This window comes from Oncorhynchus tshawytscha, linkage group LG30, assembly GCF_018296145.1.
Source record: "Oncorhynchus tshawytscha isolate Ot180627B linkage group LG30, Otsh_v2.0, whole genome shotgun sequence".
In the NCBI taxonomy this organism is placed as follows: Eukaryota; Metazoa; Chordata; class Actinopteri; order Salmoniformes; family Salmonidae; genus Oncorhynchus; species Oncorhynchus tshawytscha.
Genome location: NC_056458.1, coordinates 1773182 through 1789453, shown reverse-complemented (window position 1 = coordinate 1789453; position 16272 = coordinate 1773182). Strand labels below are relative to the sequence as shown.

The following is a 16272-nucleotide window of genomic DNA, read 5'->3' as shown; positions in this document are numbered from 1 at the left end:
GTGGAACATTCTTGATACACACGGGAAACTGTTGTGTGAAAAACCCAGCAATGTTGGAGTTCTTGACACAAACTGGTGCATTGTTGCACCTACTACCATACCCTGTTCAAATACACTTACAGTACCAGTCTAACGTTTGGACACCTCCTCATTCAAGGGTTTCTTTATTTTTTACTATTTTCTACAATGTAAAATAATAGTGAAGACATCAGAACTATAAAATAACACATATGGAATCATGTAGTCACCCAATTATTATTATTTTTTAATCCAAATGTATTTTAGATTTTAGATTCTTCAAAGTAGCCACCCTTTGCTTTGATAACAGCTTTGCACACTCTTGGCATTTTCTCATCCAGCTTCATGAGGAATGCTTTACCAACCGTCTCGAAGGAGTTCCCACATATGCTGAGCACTTGTTGGCTGCTTTTCCTTCACTCTGCAGTCCAACTCATCCCAAACCATCTCAATTGGGTAGAGGTCGGGTGATTGTGGAGACCAGGTCATCTGATGCAGCACTCCATCACTCTCATTGGTCAAATAGCCCTTACACAGCTGAAAGGTGTGTTTTGGGTCATTGTCGTGTTGAAAAACAAATGACAAACAAATTGAAATGCATGGTACAGATAATGCCAAGAGTGTGCAAAGCTGTCATCAAGGTAAACGGTGGCTACTTTGAAGAATCTAAAATATAAATATATTTTGATCTAACACTTTTTTTTGGTTACTACATCATTCCATATGTTTAATTTCATAGTTTTGATGTCTTCACTATTATTCTACAATGTAGAACATTGTAAAAAGTAAGTAAATCCCTAAAATGAGTAGGTGTGTCCAGACTATTGACTGGTAGTGTACATTTTTTGTCATGCCCATTCACAAACCAAATGGCACACATACACAATACATGTGTCAATTGTCTCAGGTTAAAGAAGGATTTTTAAGCCTTGTCTCCTCCCCTTCATCTAAAATGATTTGTGTTTTTAATGTTTTGTATACACAATATAGCTGCTGAAGCATCACCCAGGTGGGTGCTACACATTCGTGGTGGATGTTCCAGTCTACCTAAAGAGGAGGAGTAGCTGTGAACTTCAGACAGCTTTCTGTTGAAAGCTCAGGCCTGCTTGTCTGACTGAAGGCTCTTCCTCCCTGGCTGTACCCCTTTGAATATGCAGATTCAAAGAGTAGTCTGACATTTGCTTTCTAATGATCATGAAAAGATCATGATCTTTAGAAAGCAAATTACAGACTCCTGTTGGAGTATGTGTATTTCTCCAAAACTCAGTTGCCCTGAATCTGTACAGGACTGCCAGGACCTAGGATCAATGGAGACACTCAAGCTTTTTAATCCTGTATCTTTCGACACATTCACAAAAATAGTCATGGCCTCTAAACCTTCCAGCTTCCTACTGGACCCTATTCCAACTAAACTACTGAAAGAGCTACTTCCTGTGCTCCCGATCCTCCGGATATGTACCAAACTCTCTAAAAGTGGCAATAATAAAGCCTCTCCTGAAAAGAAAAAGCTGACTACTACTGCAATCGTCTCCTCTTCAGCTATCCGGATAAAGCACTAAATTAACTTCAGGTAGTGCAAAATACGGTTGCTATAATCTTGACTAGAACCAAAAAATGCTATCATATTACTCCAGTGCTAGCCTCTCTAACTCCCTGTTAAGGCTAGGGCTGATTTCAAGGTTTTACTGCTAACCAACGAAGCATTACATGGACTTGCTCCTACCTAGCGCTCCGATTTGGTACTGTCGTCCATACCTACAGGTACGCTATGGTCACAACATGCAGGCCTGCTTATTATCCCTAGAAATTCCAAGCAAACAGCTGGAGGAAGGGCTTTCTGCTATAGAGCTCCATTTTTATGGAATGGTCTGCCTAGCCATATGAGAGAAGCAGACTCTGTCTCGACCTTTAAGTCTTTACTGAAGACTCATCTCTTCAGTAAGTCCTATGATTGAGTGTAGTCTGGCCCAGGAGTGCGAAGGTGAATGGCAAGGCACTGGAGTGACGTACCCCCCCCTGCTGTCTGCCTGGCCGGCTCCCCTCTCTCCACTGTTATTCTCTGCCTCTGACCCTGTCACGGGGTCTGAATCACTGGCTTACTATTAGTCTTTCATGCCGTTCCTAGGAGGGGTGCGTCATGTCGTAACAGACATTTTTGGCTATACTCCACTTGAGAGTTCTTCCTAGGTTCCTGCCTTTCTTGGGAGTTTTTTTCTGACCATCATGCTTCTGCATTGCTTGCTCTTTTGGGTTTTAGGCTTCATAAATGTAGGTTTATAAGCTTTATAAATGTGGAAGACCATCTCCTATGAGGGAGAGAGAGGGTCGAATACTGCAGGTCCGGGACATAGGTAGAACGTCCGGTGAACAGGTCAGGGTTCCATTGCCAGAGGCAAAACAACAGGAACTGGATCGGCAGCACGACCAGGTGGACTGGGGATGGGGACAGCCAGTAGTCATCAGGCTAGGTAGTCCTGAGGCATTGTCCTAGGGCTCAGGTCCTCCGGGAGGGGAGAGAGAGAGATGGGAGAATTAGAAAGAGCGTACTTAAGTTCACACAGGACACCAGATGAAACTAACTGACCCCTAGCCCCCCCACAGAGTCTATTGCAGCATAGATACCAGGCAACACACCTGTAGACTAAGATAGATGAACACAGCAACACCTAAAAGAATACTGATTCAACACCTACCATGACGCTTTTCTACTCGGTTTATTATATATCCTGATTGCCTAGTCACTTTTACCCCCACCTACATGCACATACTGTATTACCTTTGTGGAAAAGTCCCATGAAGTTGGTGGAATCACCCTTTAATTCATGTCCACTTAGGTAGCTGGGCCAGAGTGCTTTAATTAGGTCAGGTGGAAATGTCAGACAGATCTCAACTCATTAAAGGAGGAAATCGCCACCGCCCGACCTCGCTGCTTTCTTTCTCAAACTCCATCTAATCCAGACTTTGGGTGCGTCCACAAATCAACGGTAAGTGCACCTAATCTGTTATCTTCAATTGAACTTTCTGTTGCGCTCAGGAGAGCAGACTATCAGTTATTGTTTATAGTTACTACCACGGAACGCTCCAAGCTGCGCTCCAAACCTATCGTGTTATATTAATGGACAATGATAACGGCCCTACGGATCATCACGGGACAAATATGGTTAAAATGTAAAAAAATCATATGTACACATGAAGAGAAACCAGGAAATGTGAAACATAATTATTATTTGCTAAATTGATAATCCTGAGAAAACTGATTGAGATCATAGATCAAATAATTGATAACTGGTCGATTTATTTGCATTATCATTATTATGATGAACGGTTATGATCCTAAATGACTCAATCATGCTTCATATTGAATTCATATTGAACTGAATTGCTGAATTACTTCATGAGATTTATTCGGATTTTACTTTTGTGATTATGAATTTGATTTGTAATGCATGTTATTCTGTTTATTTTGTAATGCAGCACACAAAACTATCCAGTAAATATACCACTTTATGGTAAAAAATAATTCCTCCTCCATTCCTCTGTCACCTGACCCGTGACCACCTGTTCACCTTCACTACTGTCAGACATCTGTCCTGTCCGGCTACACACACCGATTCCAATAATCTTCAGCCTCAATTACCTCAACTACCTCGTACTCCTGCACATTGACTCTGTATTGGTACTCCTTGTATATAGCCTCGTTATTGTTATTTTATTGTTTATTTTTTATTCAGCAAATATTTGTTTTACTTTTTAACTCTGCATTGTTGGGAATGGGCTCGTAATTAAGCATTTCAGGGTAAAGTCTACCCCTGTTGTATTCAGTGCATGTGACCAATCAAGTTTGTGTGTGTTCCACCACTAGATGGCAGTACAGAATAGGATAACAGACCAGTACATGATTGTCTTTGTAGGATATCTAAGATCTATGGTCTTTCATTTGACAGAGATCTGATGAATGCCATTCTAAAACATATATTTTTGCGAACATTTACAAATAGAATAATACTATGTCAATTCTACTATAAAGTTACTAGTACAACCAAAAGAGGTGCAGCATTAAGCTGTCTCATACCCCGATACTCACTCTCCAATAATAGAATCTGACATCATAATCTGCAGTAGAACCTACAGTTAAAGTCTAATAATATATAACTAACATAAAAATATTTGTTAATTGGTTCTCATGTGGTGTTAAGTCTATTAATAGTTAAATGTATGTTGTCAATTACGTAAAACTCCCATAAGATGGGGCCGACAGAGATGGTTGCCTCACTTCAGGTCCTTAGAAAACTATGCAGTTATTTGTTTTTTTTTATGTACTATTTCTTACATTGTTAGCCCAGAAAATCCCAAGTGTTATTACATACAGTCGGGAAGAACTATTGGATATAAAAGTGATGTCAACTACAACCAGGAATACATCTTTCCCGAAGCGGATTCTTTGCTCGGACCTCCACCCTGGACATGTGATCTTATCCCAGAGGACGACACAAAACAATCCGGTCGCCGCAGGAGTGGCAGACGGAGTGGCCTACTGGTCAGACTCAGAGGGCGAGCACACCATCCACTGCTTCCTAGTATATTACTCGCCAATGTCCAATCTCTAGGTAACAAGGTGGACGAAATTAAGGCACGAGTTGCCTTCCAGAAAGACATCAGAGATTGTAACATTCCCTGTTTCACGGAAACATGGCTCACTCGGGATACGTTGTCAGAGTCGATACAGCCACCCGGTTTCTTCACGCATTGCGCCGACAGAAACAAACATCTCTCTGGTAAGAAGATGGGCGGGGGTCTATGCTTTATGATTAAGGACTCATGGTGTAATCACAACATCATACAGGAACTCAAGTCCTTTAATTCACCTGACCTAGAATTCCTTACAATCAAATGCCGACCTCATTATCTTCCAAGAGAATTCTCTGCGATTATAGTCACAGCCGTGTATATCCCCCCTCAAGCAGATACCTAATCGGCCCTGAAAGAACTTCACTGGACTCTATGTAAACTGGAAACCATACATCCTGAGGCTGCATTTGTTGTAGCTGGGGATTTTAACAAAGCTAACCTAAGATCAATTCTCCCTAAATTCTATCAGCATATCGAATGTGCGACAAGAGCTGGCAGAATTCTGGATGCTTCTTGAACTTCTGCGATGCAACCCTGGTCTGAACAATTGGATTCCATGCTTCAAGATTGCTTCGATCACATGGACTGGGATATGTTCCGGATAGCCTCAGACAACAACATTGATGAATACGCTGACTCGGTGAGCGAGTTTATTAGCAAGTACATCGGAGATGCCGTACCTGCTGTGACTATTTAAACCTTCCCTAACCAGAAACTGTGGATTAATGGCAGCATCCGCGCAAAACTGAAAGCGCGAACCACCTCTTTTAATCATGGCAAGGCGACCAGAAACATGACCGAATACAAACAGTGCTGCTATTTCCTCCGCTAGGCAATCAAACAAGCAAAGCGTCAGTATAGAGACAAAGTAGAGTCGCAATTCAACGGCTCAAACACGAGACGTATGTGGCAGGGTCTACAGTCATTCACGGATAACAAAAAGAAAACCAGCCCTGTTGCGGACATTGATGTCTTGCTCCCAGACAAATTAAACAACTTCTTTGCTCGCTTTGAGAACAATACAAAGCGACCCCGCCCTGTGCAACTGGGTACTTGACTTTCTGATGGGCCACCCCCAGGTGGTGAAGGTAGGAAACAACTTTTCCACCCCGCTGATCCTCAGCACTTGGGCCCCTCAAGGTGTGTTCTCAGCCCTCTCCTGTACTCCCTGTTCACCCATGACAGCATGGCCATACACGTTTCCAACTCAATCGTCAAGAATTTGCAGACGACACTACAGTGGTAGGCCTGATTACCAACAACGATGAGACAGTCTACAGGGAGGAGGTGAGGGCCCTCGGAGTGTGGTGTCAGGAAAACAACCTCTCACTCAACGTCAACAAAACAAAGGAGATGATCGTGGACTACAGGAAACAGCAGAGGGAGCACCCCCCCCCACCATCCATAATCGACCGGACAGTAGTGGAGAAGGTGGAAAGTTCCTTGGCGTACACATCACGTACAAACTGAAATGATCCATCCACACAGACAGCATGATGAAGAAGGCGCAACAGTGCCTCTTCAACCTCAGGAAGGAGGATGAAGAAATTTGGCTTGTCATCTAAAACACTCACAAACTTAACAGATGCATAATCGAGAGCATCCTGTCGGGCTGTATCACCGCCTGGTACGGCAACCGCCCTCAACCGCAAGGCTCTACAGAGGGTGGTGCTGTCTGCACAACGCATCACCGGGGGCAAACTACCTGCCCTCCAGGACACCTACAGCACCCGATATCACAGGAAGGCCAAAAATATCATCAAGGACAACAACCACCCGAGCCACTGCCTGTTCACCCGCTATCATCAAGAAGGCGAGGATAGAGGAAGGACTACAGCAGAAGCAGCTATCTAGCCTGGTCCCTGATCTGTTTGTGCTGTCTTGCCAACTCCTATGGCAAGACAACATGAAGAGATCTGGGAGCAGGCATGCAGCCAATAAGTCTTATTTCCTCAAAATAAAAAACGTTGCTCCGAAAATAAGCTGCCAGTTGAAGACTTGTGAGGCATCTGTTTCTCAAACTCTCGACGAGTTACAGAAGTAAGTTCTTTGTTTCTGGCCATTTTAAGCCTGTAATCGAACACACAAATGCTGATGCTCCAAATACTCAACTAGTCTAAAGAAAGGCAGTTTCATTGCTTCTTTAACCAGAACAACAGTTTTCAGCTGTGCTAACAGCTGGGTTTTCTAATGATCAATTAGCAACATTAAAATTATAAACTTTGATTAGCTAACACAACGTGCCATTGGAACACAGGAATGATTGTTGCTGATAATGGGCCTCTGTATGCCTATGTAGATAGTCAATAAAAAATCAGCCGTTTCCAGCTACAATAGTCATTTACAACATTAACAATGCCCACACTATATTACTGATCAATTTGAAGTTATTTGAATGGACAAAAATGTGCTTTTCTTTCAAAAACAAGGACATTTCTAAGTGACCCCAAACTTTTGAATGGTAGTGTATGTATTATGTTCATTAAGTAACATGCTACAAAGCTGTTTTCCTCCCCGCACTGCTAAATGGAGCGAAAACATGTACCATCTACACTATGCACCTGAAAGCACTAGAAAACATGTACCATCTACACTATGCACCTGAAAGCACTAGAAAACATGTACCATCTACACTATGCACCTGAAAGCACTAGAAAACATGTACCATCTACACTATGCACCTGAAAGCACTAGAAAACATGTACCATCTACACTATGCACCTGAAAGCACTAGAAAACATGTACCATCTACACTATGCACCTGAAAGCACTAGAAAACATGTACCATCTACACTATGCACCTGAAAGCACTAGAAAACATGTACCATCTACACTATGCACCTGAAAGCACTAGAAAACATGTACCATCTACACTATGCACCTGAAAGCACTAGAAAACCATCATCAAATATCCTTATGGAAAATCCTGAGGATCAGTTGGGAGGACAGACGCAGCGCAGCGTATGTGACAGATCCAACAGAAACAGCTTCACCACTACCATAAGGCAACACCAACTCCGATGGACAGGCCATGCCATCTGGATGCCCAACTCTCACCACCCGGAATAGATCATGTACTACCAGTTAAAGGAAGGTCAGCTACAAAGACAACATCAAAATATACCTGAAGAAATTCGACATCACCTCTAACAACTGGGAAGACATTGCACTAAATAGACACAGCTGGAGAAAAAACATTCAAGAGGAAGCTGCACTACACAAAAAAGATCTCCACCGTACTGTAGAGGACAAGGGGCAGATATGCAAGATGACACTCAACACCTGAAAATCTCAACCACCTACCATAACCACCACTCCTGCCCACACTGCACCAAAATATGTGAGATCCCGGATCGGCCTCTAAAGCCATCAGTAGACTCACAAATAGAAGACCTTATAGAGGACAATCATACTTGACTCGAGTGATGATGGTGTGTGTGTGTTTATTATCAGATAAAGGTCTTTGTTGGGTTTTAGAATTCTTCCCTACTGTGTTGAGGCTTGTCTGATTCTGCTAGAGACTCCAGTGTCTTCAGCTGAGAACTTTGAAGACGCTCCCTCGCTCTCCTCAGCCATGGCAGATTCCAGTCTCAGCTGAAACTTTGTAGACAGTTCTTAACTCCCTCATACCCCAGCCTGTAGTCCTGCTCCAGCACAGCCAGCCCCTCATCCTCCTCCCAGGGAGGCCTGGTTTTCCCCACTCCCCTGGGCTGAGACTGCAGACGCTGCCTGGCTTCTGTGGTACCTGGTGGTGGCCGGGCCATTGGACTGGGCCTTTGCTGACGGTCCACTGCTGCGCTGGAAGGCTGCTGCCTTGCTCTACGTAGCCCTGCTGGAGGAGCGGACCACACCGTGCTCGCTGCTACGGCAACCTGGCCTTTGAGCCCACCCGCTTGCTTGTCCAGAAACCGGGTGTACTTACACCCGACGAAGGCTAGTAGGAGCCCGCTGGAGCCCGTCGCGATGGCAAGGAGGCTAAGCACTCTTGCGGCTTGGAGGTCAGGGCTCAGGGCTAGGAGGGAGTCACTGGGCTTACACTGGATCTGTCCAGTACTCTCGGCCACACAGCTCATCCAGATACCCTCCCATGGGCAGGGCACAGGTCATGATGACCCCCCACCCAGCCCAGCAGGCTCAGGGCGCTGGCCAACATCTGTATCCCCCAAAGAGGCCATGGTGGAGGAGGCAGAGGAGAGGACACACTGGCTCCCTAGTTGGTTGCTGTTTGTCAGTCAGAATCCTTAGTCTGATGTTCGCCCCCTCTCTCTCAGAGTACTTGAACACACTTCTATTGACTCTCTCGTTGGATCTTTCAGGGTCTTTGTATGTCTAGCGCGAGTCCTGAAGTGAGAGACTGTAGTCACGTCCGCTAGTCTCTCAGTCCTTTAATGGCTTAGCTTAGTTTTTTTCAGCTGACCTTTCTTCAGTTCCAGACTCTTCTAGTCATTCAATTCAAGGGCTTTATTGGCATGAGAAACATGTTAACATCGCCAAAGCAAGTGAAGTAGATATTAAACAAAAGTGACTCACAGAAGTCCCAAAAGAGTTAAGACATATCAAATGTCATATGATGTGTATATATACAGTAACGATGTGTAACGATGTGCAAATAGTTAAAGTACAAAAGGGAAAATAAGTAAACATAAATATGGGTTGTATTTACAATGGTGTTTGTTCTTTACTGTTTGCCCTTTTCTTGTGGCAACAGGTCACACATCTTGCTGCTGTGATGGCACACTGGTATTTCACCCAGTGGATATGGGAGTTTATCAAAATTGGGTTTGTTTTCTGTGTAATCTGTTTCCAGTGCAGCTCAGTTTCCACCTCATTTTGTGGGCAGTGTGCACATAGCCTGTCTTCTCTCGAGAGCCAGGTCTGCTTAGGGTGGCCTTTCTCAATAGCAAGGCTATGCTCACTGAGTCTGTACATAGTCAAAGCTTTCCTTGGGTCAGTCAAGTTTGGGTCAGTCACAGTGATCAGGTATTCTGCCACTGTGTGCTCTCTGTTTAGGGCCAAATAGCATTCTAGTTTTCTCAGTTTTTTTGTTAATTCTTTCCAATGTGTCAAGTTATTATCTTTTTGTTCTCTCATGATTTGGTTGGGTCTAATTGTGTTGCTGTCCTGGGGCTCTGTGAGGTCTGTTTGTGAACAGAGCCCCAGGACCAGCTTGCTTAGGAGACTCTTCTCCAGGTTCATCTCTCTGTAGGTGATGACTTTGTTATGGAAGGTTTGGGAATCACTTCCTTTTAGGTGGTTGTAGAATTTAACGTCTCTTTTCTGGATTTTGATAATTAGTGGGTATCGGCCTAATTCTGCTCTGCATGCATTATTTGGTGTTTTACATTGTACACAAAGGATATTTTTGCTAAATTCTGCATCCAGAGTCTCAATTTTGTGTTTGTCCCATTTTGTGAATTATTGGTTGGTGAGTGAACCCCAGACCTCACAACCATAAAGAGCAATGGGTTCTGAAACGGATTCACGTATTTCTAGCCATATCCTAATTGGTATGTCGAATTTTGTTCCTTTTGATGGCATAGGAGGCACTTCTTGCCTTGTCTCTCTGATCGTTCACAGCTTTGTGGAAGTTACCTTTTTACCTGATGTTTAGGCCAAGGTATGTATAGTTTTTTTGTGTGCTCTATGGCAACAGTGTCTAGATGGAATTTGTATTTGGAAAACCATTATTTCGGTCTTACTGAGATTTACTGTCATGGCCCAGGTCTGGCAGAATCTGTGCAGAAGATCTAGGTGCTGCTGTAGGCCCTCCTTGGTTGGTGACAGAAGCACCAGATCATCAGCAAACAGAACACATTGACTTCAAATTCTAGTAGGGTGAGGCCGGGTGCTGCAGACTGTTCTAGTACCCTCGCCAATTCGTTAATATATATGTTGAAGAGGATGGGGCTTTTTGATTAAAACATTTTTAAAAATTACAAATGTAAAAAATTATAATAATAAAAAGAAGAGGGTGTGGCTTAACCTCTTGCGACGAGCAATCCCGTATCCGGGAGCGTAATCATAGCCTCAAACGCATTAGCATAACGCAACGGACATAAATACCCCTAGAAACTTTTCCTATTCATGAAAATCGCAAATGAAATGAAATAAATATATTCAAACACAAGCTTAGCCTTTTGTTAAGCTGCATCCCTGTCTCACCCCACAGCCCTGTGGAAAGAAATGTGTTTTTTCAAAATTGAATCGCACACTTGTTTGTGTACATGGATTTTATAATGTCGTATGTTTTTCCCCAAACCATTTTCCATCAATTTGTATAGCAGACCCTTATGCCAATTTGAGTCAAAGGCTTTTTTGAAGTCAACAAAGCATGAGAAGACTTTGCCTTTGTTTTGCTTTGTTTGTTTGTCAGTTAGGGAGTGCAGGGTGAATACGTGGTCTGTCGTATGGTAAGTTCGTAAAAAGCCAATATGATATTTGCTCAGTACATCGTTTTCCACTGAGGAAATGCACGAGTCTGCTGTTTATGATAATGTAGAGGATTTTCCTAAGGTTGCTGTTGACACGTAACTCACGGTAGTTATTGGGGTCAAATTTGTCTCCACTTTTCTGGATTAGGGGGGGGTCAGTCTTGGTTCCAAATATTGAGGAAGATGCCAGATCCAAGAATGATGTTAAAGAGTTTAAGATTTTTTGGGTGGGAGGGTTTGTTTTGTCCTGAAGTTCATTTAATTTAATTGAAGAATCCAGTGGGTTTTGGTAGTCTTTAATAGTTGTTTCTACGATTTGTATTTGATCATGTATATTGTTTGTTCATTGTTATAGAGCCAAAAAGATTGTAGAAGTGGTTTACCCATGCATCTCCAATTTGGATAGAGAACTCTTTGTGTTGTTGGTTTAGTGTTTTCCAATTTTCCCAGAAGTGGTTAGTCTATGGATTCTTCAATTACATTGAGCTGATTTCTTACGTGCTGAGCCTCCTTTCCCCCTGGTGTATTTCTGAATTGTTTTAGTGATTCACTATAGTGAAGGCATAGATTCAAGTTTCCTGGGTCTCTATGTTTTTGGCTGGATAGGTTTCTCTATTTCTTTCTTAGGTTTTTGCATTCATCAACTATTTCTCATTGTTAATTTTCTTTGGTTTTCTGTTTAATATGTTTAGACTTGATAGGGAAGCTGAGAGGTCAAATATACTGTTCAGATGTTCTATTGCCAAGTTTACACCTTCACTATTACACTGGAACATTTTGTCCAGGAAGTTGTCTAAAAGGGATTGAATTTGTTGTTGCTTAATTGTTTTGTTTTTTAGGTTTCCACACTACATTCCTTCCATCTATAGCATTTCTTAATATTATTAACTTTTGGCTTTGATGCTTCATGATTGAGTATTGCTCTGTTCTAGTAGACTGTGATTTTGCTGTGATCTGATAGGTGGGTCAGTGGGCTGACTGTGAACACTCTGAGAGACTCTGGGTTGAGGTCAGTGATAAAGTAGTCTACAGTACTACTGCCAAGAGATGAGCTGTAGGAGTCCCCTCGATGCCTACCATTGACTATGTACATATCCAGCTTGCGACAGAGCTGCAGGAGTTGTGACCTGTTTTTGTTGGTTATGTTGTCATAGTTGTGCCTAGGGGGCATATGGGGGTGGGAATGCTGTCACCTTCAGGCAGGTGTTTTGTCCCTATGTGTGCTGAGAGTGTCAGGTTCTTGTCCGGTTCTGGCATTTAGGTCACCACAGACTAGTACATGTTCTTGGGCCTGGAAATGATTGATTTCCCCCTCCAGGATGGAGAAGCTGTCTTCATTAAATTATGGGGATTCTAGTGGGGGGATATACTGTAGGTAGCACACAGGAGGACATCTGTTGTTATGAATAGTGAGTCACCAGAGATGTCAGACATCCCAGCTCGCTGTCCTGTCCTCCTGTTACAGGCTTATAGACCCAGCTCTCTGCTGCTTCTTCTACCTACCTGCCTGCCTACCTCCAGGTGTATCTCAATCCCTCTCCCTTTCCTTCTCCCTACACTTTCTTCCTCTTTCTTTCTTGTAGATCTCTCTTTCTTCTAGATCTCTCTCTCTTTGAGCAGCATACTCAGTGTCGTCTTCTCTCGCTCTCTTGAGAATCCACATGGGTGACAGTGAGCATGTGTATATACCGCCCCCTGGGGATGAGTGAGTGAGTTGCGTGTGACAACTTCTAGCCTGTCATGTTCTTCTCTGGGCAATGAGGTCGGAGCATGATGCAAGGCATTATGGGTCGTGGAACATACTGCAAAGGAGGTTAAAAAAATGCTCATTGGACCTTCATGATTTTTTTTTGCCACTTTTTGATGTCTTAATTTGGGTTTCAATTGAGAACTGTTATTACATTGTGTGTGGGACAGAGAATGTGTCAGATTTTGCATGTGTAAAGGGTTTGCATGCGTGTTTTGAAAGGACACATTGAGCAAAAGGGGGGGACATGTAACAGGACTTTACTTTTTGTTTAAACAAAAGATGGCATTCAGAATAAACCGTTTGAAACCATATCCCCACCACTCCCAGACACTTCGTGTGAAGTTGTGAAAGAGGCTTTGTGTGGCCAGGGGGTGGTTTAGAGTCCATGCTGTCAATTAGGAGATTATGAAGGACCACCTACATATAGGGACTAGTGCTGTGAATTACAGTAATTTCAAGTGTTATGGCACAAATAATCTCTCCTGCTGGTGATGGTGATTCAGACAGTGTGTGTGTGTGTGTGTGTGTGTGTTTGTGTGTGTGTGTGTGTGTGTGTGTGTCCTTATCTGCTAAATCTGAAAACAGTAGCTTGCTTGTTGACGGTGTAATGTAAACAGAGTCAACTGTAACCCTTTAGAAAGCGATAACCATCTTGTGTCTAGACGGCACATCTGTATTTTACCTACACACAAACACTGGGGTATGGTTCAGTAACAACATGGTGTTGCTGCTACTTCTGGTATTACTACTGCCTCTGATAACTAACAACATACAGTAGGGCCTCAGAGATACAATGCCAAGAGTGTACAAAGCTGTCATCCAGGCAACAGATGGCTACTTTGAAGAATCTGAAATATAAAATATATTTAGAACATTTACTACATGATCCCATATGTGTTATTTCATAGTTATTTCATAGTTTTGATGTCTTCAAATATTCCTATTCAATGTAGAAAATAGTAAAAATAATGAAAAACCCTTGAATGAGTAGATGGATCCAAACTTTTGACTGGTTCTGTATACGGACGCACACACACTCAAAAGCTCTGCTCCCCCGTCTCTTTACCTCTGTCTCCCTCTCCTGTCTGACTGCCTCGCCGTCTCCCTCTCCCCTCTGTTTATACCGCTTCTTCCTCTCCCCCGCTCTCCCCCCGCTCTCCCCCCGCTGCTCTCCCCCGCTCTCCCCCGCTCTCCCCCGCTCTCCCCCGCTCTCCCCCGCTCTTTGTGTGTTGATCTGTAACATTCTTTCTGAAGTAGGCCACATTGTCACGTCTCTTAGTAACACAACCTGTTTGCACAGACTACTTTTATATACAAAATGACTTGAGCTGAGTGCAACACTGCCCAACCAGTCATTTCAGTGCGTAACACATACACATTGAGCTGTTCCCCTCAGTCATAAATTCAAGTTTAAAAACAAATGTTATCCATTTTTTAAAATGGAAATGAATGGTCTGACTTGGAAACTATTACTGTTTCTTAAAAACATTTATTTGGAATAATGGAATACTTAATATTTTTGGTTTAAAATACATCTTAAGATGCAGATAATATAGAATAATAATATAGGGTAGTACAGAGTGTAATACGACACAGCAATACAAATCCATGTGACAGTAGGAATGCAACATACAAGCAATATTAATGGAACAGTTCAATTCAACCTTGCCCAAATCTGGAAAGAGTCCAATAATATGTTTCCAGAATGATAACAGGTGTGTTCAAGAGTGTGTGGAATTCTGTTTTATGTTGCTTAGTTGTATACTTTTTCGTATAACCTAGAGAGTGTCTCCTTGACATTTGAGGAACTGACATCACCTTTTACACCATACTTTTACATACTTTAGCCAACACTGTCCACTCACACATACATTGACACTTCAATTTCACAGTGGCACAACAGTCAAATAGGATAGTAAAAGCAAAAAACTCCTTCAGCAAATTCACAATGTAGAGAAACTGCATCAGTGCAAGGAATGTGGTAGAAGCTTCTGTAAAAACATGAAAATAGCACAGTGAACAATCTGGAGAGTCCCAATTTTTTCAACACCCCTTCCATTCAGTCCCCTCATCTACGCGCTGGGTGGTCTAGTCTGTGGTGTGTCTGAACAGCTAGATATTGGCCTTGCTGCTGGCAGCAGCATTGGAGTGTACTAGACATCGTATTTGTTCTCATCGCTGGGTGGGCAGGAGCTGCAGAGGAGTGCCCCGCCTAGAATCATCAGCCCTGCAGAGCCCCAGCCGACGTAGATCGATGCCCGCAGCTCCCTCTGGGCCTTGATCAGAAGGGGGTTGTAGAAGTCTTGGATGATGGTGTCGGCCGACCAGCAGATAGGGACCAGGAGGGCAACGATGAGGAGGATGAACCTGCTAGTGATGGCAACTTTAGCTTTCGAGCTCTCGACGTCCACAAAGTTGGTGCACTTCCCCCCAGTAATGCCCAGCAGGATGGCGAACACGCCGGCGACGCCGACGATTATGATGAGCCCTGGTGGCCTGGAGGTTCTGGGGCAAGGCCAGGAGGGAGTCGTAGACCTTACACTGCATCTGGCCCGTACTCTGGGTCACACAGTTCATCCATTCCCAGATGACCTGAGCAGTGGCTATGTTGGCTCTGCTGTTACCTTCCACATGGGCAGAGCACAGATGATGATGCTTCCCAGCCAACCGATGATTGCCAGGGCTATGCCCAGCATCTGTAGTCCAACCGACACCATCCTGATGGAGCCCTGGTAGTATGGACTGATTGAGCTGCTGGAAGGAGAGAGAAAGGGTGACAGGAGAGTATAGAGTGGAGAGTTTGACAATGACAAGCTCACTTCCTCTACGTCTCTGAATTATCAGGTTTACTGTGAAAAAGGGACAGAACAGGAGTTTTGTCATCTGTCTCTCTCTCTCAGGTGAAACTCGTTTCCTAAGCCATCTCACCTGACCATATTACCCTCCTAACACACACACACACACACACACACACACACACACACACACACACACACACACACACACACACACACACACACACACACACACACACACACACACATGCAGCAAAACATAGCCCATCTCTCTCCGTCTGTCTAGCAGACTGCTGAGAGGCAAAATAGTCTAGGTACTTTCTAAACCTTAGGAAATGGTTAATCATGATTCCTCGCTGTCTTTACAGTTCCTGAAACATGTTAATGACCAAATGCATGGCCTCTACAGCAGTCCTTGGCCACCCACTCAGTTACCAGTGACTTATTCTGCCTCATTCCCTCCTTAAATTGTGTGCAAAATGTTTTTTTTCTTTTTGTTTGATACTCTGATCTTTAATGTGTATTGATTCCTACTAACCAGCTTTGTAAGAGCTAGGTTTTACTAGCTATGCTGATGACCATGAATGTTTTTCTCTGCATCAGAAGCCTGCACCACGATATGGAGTCAGCAGAAGCAGCGACCACTCCT

General features: G+C 43.4%; 1 pseudogene; it reads right to left on the bottom strand.

Moving 5' to 3' along the window:
• Positions 1 to 14981: 14981 nt before the first annotated feature.
• On the bottom strand, positions 14982 to 15545 carry LOC112228190 (annotated as a pseudogene).
• Positions 15546 to 16272: the final 727 nt, after the last annotated feature.